Below are 5,833 nucleotides of genomic sequence, written 5' to 3' on the forward strand. Positions count from 1 at the left end.
TCGCCAGTTTCTGTGTCCGCTGGACCTCAGCAACTCCAGTTCATGTTCCCACTGGGCACCAGCATTCTCCTGTTCTTGTGTCTGATGGGTGCCAGCATTCACCAGTTCCTCTGTCCACTCGGTGCCAGCCGGCTCCAATTCACATCTCCGTTGGGCCACATCTGTCTCCAGTTCAGGTCTTCGCTGAGCCGCAGCTGTCGCTTAGCCACCTCTAGTTCCTGTATCAACTGAGCTGAAGCAGTCTCTAGTTCCTGTCTACACTGGATGCCAGCAGTTGGTCAGTCCACAAAAATGTCCCTACTCTTTGACAGCAACAGTTTTCGCATTTGGAGTTTGACATTTTTCCTCAACCATCACCCCAGTACAAGTCGAAGCCAAGAGCTCAATAAAATAACATGAAAGTATGTGAAAGTAAAATCTGTTTTAAGTACATAACCATTATAACATAACACTACTTATTGCCGATTTGTGGATATAAATATTGTCTATATGCGTTGATCACTGCATCATAGTTTGATTGTTTGTTACATGGGTTTTAAAACCCTTATCCTGTCTGGATTTTAGGAGAAAAAACTCTTTATCTGCTGTTTTGTTGCACAGTTGCTGAAAATGAATTAAAGGAGCCACAAACCTGGTAAGTATCCAAAACTCTTTTCCAGCTGTGAGTGTATCTGTGAGTGATGATGACACTGAGGTGCAAAGCTCACCTTGTTGTTGTCCTCCTTGTTTTCTACTCATGACTATATAATTTCTCTCAGAAGACCAAAAAGAGCTCAGCAGAAAACATTTGTCTTTGTAACTGTAAGCCATGATGTCTTACCAGTGCTAGTACAGTTTGGGGAACTGAATGATCTTTTTCACCTGTTGGGGTTAGGTTGAATACACCACAGCTGTCAAAGGTTTCTGGATTTAAGACTACAGGGAAGTGCAGTGTTGCTTTATTTAACTTTTTGTTTCAATTATTTTGACAGACACAGTTTAGATAATGATGTATGATTATGTGATTTTGGCTCTGCTTACATCTTTCTGTATTTAGTTAAAACGTTGAAATGGCTGATAATAACTCAGTGGTTGGTGGTGCATTCTTAATGCGAAAGGTCGATGAACAGGTGATTATAGTTCAGGTTTTTATTGCAGTTTTCCTCTGCATCAACCTTTTGCTGCTTACAACCTTTTTTATGAAGGAATTCTTCTACACAACGATGCGCTACGTCTTATTTGCAAATACATTACTGTCTGATTGTCTGATCTTGATTCTATCAAATGTTTTGCTCATCTTTGACTATTTTCAGTTGACCATTCAAATATGGTTGTGCATTATAATATATGTTGTTTTGTCTTTGTACAGTTTTGTCACCCCAGTTACTTTGACAGCAATGACCCTGGAGCGTTATGTGGCCATTTGCATGCCGCTGCGCCACGGAGAGCTCTCTCCAGCTTCTTTGCATCGGCCTCTCTTAACTTTTACACACAAAACAAGGCTTGTTCTCAGGATATTTTCATTTTGCATAGGTGGCAGGGTGATCTTTTGTCAGCTGTCAGTCAGTGTTTATTTCTTGATGATGTTTATTGCTATTGTTTTCTCCTATGTTAAAATAATGAAAGTGGCCTTAGCTGCATCGGGAGAGAATAAAAAGTCAACATGGAAAGGTCTCAGAACAGTAATTCTTCATGGTCTCCAGCTGCTGCTCTGTCTCATCCAGCTGTGGTGTCCCTTCATAGAAGCTGCTGTACTTCAGATTAATTTCATGTTATATGTTAATGTCAGGTACTTTAATTACATAGTTTTTTATCTTGCTCCAAGATGTCTGAGTCCTCTCGTTTATGGCCTCAGGGATTTGTGTGAACCGTTCTTCCTCAGTATTGAGGAGGTCGGTTTTATTTGAAGCCTAATTGGCGGCGTTTCAGGAGCAGGTCCACACCTCAACAGCGCCAACTTCCGCATCTCTATAAATAGCCACCTGACCCTCTCCTCTGCTTCGCTCTCGTATTCTGTGCTCGCTCTCGTATCCTGCGCTCGCTCTCGTGTTCGTTCACTCTCGTGTTCAGCCAGAGACGAGAGCACGGGACTTCGCCTCGAGCACAACCAAACTTTCGCATGAACAAACACCAGCTTTGGCTCACCTCGCAGCTTAACTTACCTCATCACGGATTTCGTCTCTCCATCCCCGTCCGCCGACGATCCTTTCCATCGAGATCAGGACCATAATCCACCAGAAGCCAACGCCACCTCCGTTCCCCAGACCCTGACTTCAGTGGCGCAAACGACGTCCAGGACGCAAGCGACTTCGAAGAAAACCAACTCCGTCTCATCCACGGTCAGTGTTCCGCCTAGTTCATCCCTTCTCAACAGTCAAGACTACCATAGCTCGCCCGACGAATCCTCCGTGTCTCCCAGCCCACCTCCTTCAGCAGCTACGAGGAAACTCACGGACAGAACGTCGCCGGAGTTCGCCGACCCCGCCGCCTCCGAACATCACTCCAGCCTCCCGCCATCGTCCCGACAACACCGGCCGAACAACTCACCGTCGCAGCGTCACCACGCTCCAGTGAGATCCCCCGAGCAGTCTCTATCTTCAAAGAATCTCCACATCTCGGACAATAAAGCAAATCCACACTCGTGGCCGCTCGTTCCGTCAATACCAGGTCGCTTCCGGGTGACATCATCACGCACACCCGTATAGGCCGTGACGTCGACGCTCTCTCAGCACTGGTACAATTCGCTTTCACTGTGTTCACTTTAGACTCATACTTTTTCACCGAACCCATATATATATATAAACTTTATTACAGGCTCTAGACCCAATAGACAACAACAGATACCTAAACACATACAAACATACTCTTATTCATGAGAGTCTTAAAAGGCACCCATACCAATGTTTCCACAGATATGATTGATATCTGACCGAGCTGCACCTGGGGCTTGTGAGCATCATTATAATACAGTTTTGTGACTCATCAAGTCGAGACATAAACTTAAACATCAGGTTCCTCAAGAGAGCCTGTAAAGTGCTTAGCCCTGAGTCACAAAAGAGCTTACTAGCACTGCTACTCCTGGGCTTTTTCAGTAGTATCCTCAGACAGTCATTGTATGCTACCTGAAGTTTGTGCAGGGTCTCCTTTTTGTAGCTGACCCATAATGGGGCTGCATACATAGGGGTGCAGTAAGAACGAAACAAGTTTACTTTCACATCATCAGAACAGTAGTGGAATTTCCTGACTAACATGTTTGCTTGGACATACAACATTTGTCTCTTCCTGTACATGTCAGCATCATCTTCCATCTTGTCAGTGATGATGTGCCCAAGATATTTCGTACAGTTAGATACACAGAGGGATTGCCCTGACAGGTAAAACATTGGAAAGTGCAACTTCTGATCTTCCTTGGTCCTACATATCAATACAACACTCTTTTTTGCATTGTACTGTACGTCAAAGTACAGTGCTAGGGGGACATAATAGCCAAATCTTCTGCGGACATCAGATGGTTTAACAGAGTGTTCCCTATCAGACAACCTGTCTTACACTTCCCCAACTGCTTTGACAGGTTGTCCATGTATAGGTTGAACAGGGCTGGAGACAGAAGCCCCCCCTGCCGTACCCCATTGCCTACACTGAAGGGTGAGGATAGGCTGTTTCCCCATTTCACCTGCATACCTTGGTTGGCATACCAGTAAACAAGGATTCGTATGATGCATCCAGGCACACCCCTAAGCACGAGTTTAGTAAAAAGCTTATGGTGATTTTTATATAAATCACTGGTCGTGCTCATTAGTACAGTGTGACTTTTCAAACTGTTGCGTGGCACCGGCCGTTTTACACAAGTTTCGCATTCATTCCATTTAATCGTATATTATTTCGAATGTGTCTGCTTCATATTATACACCATTTGAAAGCTGCGAGTCTTGTGAATCGAAAGAAACAAGCCGTTTTAGGCTCACGGAAACGCATCAAAAGCAAACACAGCGTGCACGCAAGGAGCGCAAAAAAAAACAAAAAAAACACCTGAAGGCGCTCAAACACGATTCATATTACATTTCCGTAAGTTCACGTCAGAGACAACTGACCAGTAAGACTCGGTTGCGTGAAAGTTTAACTTCCATACGGGGAAGTCCCAGCCCAAGAAGATAAAATGTATCCAGCACCCGGAAACGAGTTTCGTTCCGACCGAGATCTTGCGGGGGCCCTGCCATTCCGAGCCCAGGTCTCTGCCATACTTTACTGCGGCCTGGACAAATTCTATATTCATGAACTGGTTCTTCGGTTTATCCTTGGGCTTCCAACAAAAGAACCGGACCACTTCTCGTCATCTCTACAATCCAGAGGGAGTGCCCAGACGGATTCCAGGACCCTCCAAATTCCATCAGGATTGTCATCATCAGCAAAAGCAACCTACAACCCCATGGCAAACGCCACAGCGCCCACCGCCATCCAGTTCCAGCCGTCACCGCAGCTAATCTTTGCGGGGGCTCCTGGCACCGGGATGCGCCGCCAGCGCCCCCCCCCCCCCCCCCCCGCCGCCTTCCAACAACAACAGCAGCCCGTTCACCCGGGGCTCCTGGCACCGGGATGCCAGTGCCCCCCCGCCGTTTCTCCAACAACCACAGCAACTCGTTTCAGCCGGGCCTCCTGGCACCAGGATGCCAGCGCCCCCCGCCGTTTTTCCAACCACAGCAACTCGTTTCACCCGGGGCTCCTGGCACCAGGATGCCAGCGCCTCCCCCCGCCGTTTTTTCCAACAACCACAGCAACTCGTTTCACCCGGGGCTCCTGGCACCGGGATGCCAGCACCCCCGCCGTTTTTCCAACAACCACAGCAACTCGCTTCAGTCGGGGCTCCTGGCACCGGGCCGCCAGCGCCCCCCCGCCCCGCCGTTTTTCCAACAACCACAGCAACTCGTTTCAGCCGGGGCTCCTGGCACTGGGACGCCAGCGCCCCCACCCCGCCGCCTTCCAACAACAACAGCAGCCCGTTCACCCGGGGCTCCTGGCACCAGGATGCCAGCGCCCCCCCCGCCGTTTTTTCCAACAACCACAGCAACTCGTTTCAGCTGGGGCTCCTGGCACTGGGACGCCAGCGCCACCCCCCCGCCCCACCGCCTTCCAACAACAACAGCAGCCCGTTCACCCGGGGCTCCTGGCACCGGGATGCCAGCGCCCCCCGCCGTTTCTCCAACAACCACAGCAACTCGTTTCAGCCGGGGCTCCTGGCACCGGGATGCCAGCGCCCCCTGCCGTTTTTCCAACAACCACAGCAACTCGTTTCAGCCGGGGCTCCTGGCACCAGGATGCCAGCGCGTTGTCTTGTTGGAGTGGGTACTGTTTTGGTCTCAGCTATAGAGAACTGGTCAAGTTGTTCATGGATTTTCTCTGGACCCAACTGCCAAGTACAGGCTTTGGTCTTGACCTGAACTCGACTGGACTTGGTCTTGGACTTGACATGGAGTCGATTATATAAGTTTTGTCTGCAGCCCTGTTGAGTAGCATTTGCTGTATCACATGTTGTCTGTTATCTTTATGTAAACCAAATAAATGATAAACTCCTTGCTTGTTGAATCCATCTCATGATTTCTAAGTAAATTACTCTCTGGAAATGTTCTGCCACACTGTGACCAAGCTCTTATGAACAAAGACAAAACAAGCAAAATGTTTCCAGTATATTAGGAAAAAATAAACATAAGGAATAAGAGAAATGCATTAGGCCCACAATTCCACAATTTGTTTGCAGTTTCAACTTATTAAATACAGGCAGGATCATTTTTACGAAATCTGGCTGATGAAAAAGGTGCAAAACCATGTCATATTGATATGTGAGTCTGCTCTCTGGACT

At 47.8% G+C, this 5,833-nt stretch overlaps 1 pseudogene across 1 annotated transcript; it reads left to right on the forward strand.

Moving 5' to 3' along the window:
- The first annotated feature begins 1,088 nt into the window (after positions 1–1,088).
- Positions 1,089–2,684, forward strand: LOC311019701 (odorant receptor 131-2 pseudogene; annotated as a pseudogene). Its single transcript has 2 exons — positions 1,089–1,871; positions 2,244–2,684. The product of its transcript is annotated as an odorant receptor 131-2 pseudogene (transcript).
- Positions 2,685–5,833: the final 3,149 nt, after the last annotated feature.

This window comes from Eutrigla gurnardus (assembly GCF_963514095.1).
Source record: "Eutrigla gurnardus genome assembly, chromosome: 10".
NCBI lineage: Eukaryota > Metazoa > Chordata > Actinopteri > Perciformes > Triglidae > Eutrigla > Eutrigla gurnardus.